The sequence below is a fragment of the Haliotis asinina genome, chromosome 1, assembly GCF_037392515.1.
Source record: "Haliotis asinina isolate JCU_RB_2024 chromosome 1, JCU_Hal_asi_v2, whole genome shotgun sequence".
Classification (NCBI taxonomy): domain Eukaryota; kingdom Metazoa; phylum Mollusca; class Gastropoda; order Lepetellida; family Haliotidae; genus Haliotis; species Haliotis asinina.
This window is the reverse complement of record NC_090280.1, coordinates 76,767,253-76,767,701: the sequence shown is the minus strand read 5'-3', so window position 1 is coordinate 76,767,701 and position 449 is coordinate 76,767,253.

Below are 449 nucleotides of genomic sequence, written 5' to 3'. Positions count from 1 at the left end.
TCGTTTCAGTTACTACTCAATTTAACCCTCACCACGCCATTTTATGTTTCTAATACATGCGAGGGTAGTACCTACTTACCTACTTACCAATAGTACATACTGATCCACCTTGGAGGTAAATGTTGTTATAACAATTATGTTTAAATATTATATGTGGTAGCATGTGCTTGAAGTGTGTTTTTCATATAATACATTTTAGAATATAAAGTTTAGATTTGAAAAGAACTTTAAACAAATATTTCAATGTTTATAGAACACATTTCTCTTGAAAACAAAACATTCAGAAAGTTTATCACAGAGATCCGGGCGGAACGAAAAGTTACATGTGGTAAGCAAAGATTGCACCCTACAATCACCAATTTTGATATCGTTGATTTCGTTAACATTACTCTTTAATCAGACAAACGTAAGTGTAAGGGAGATCACTCTCTTTAGGTTTGCCGTGCCAC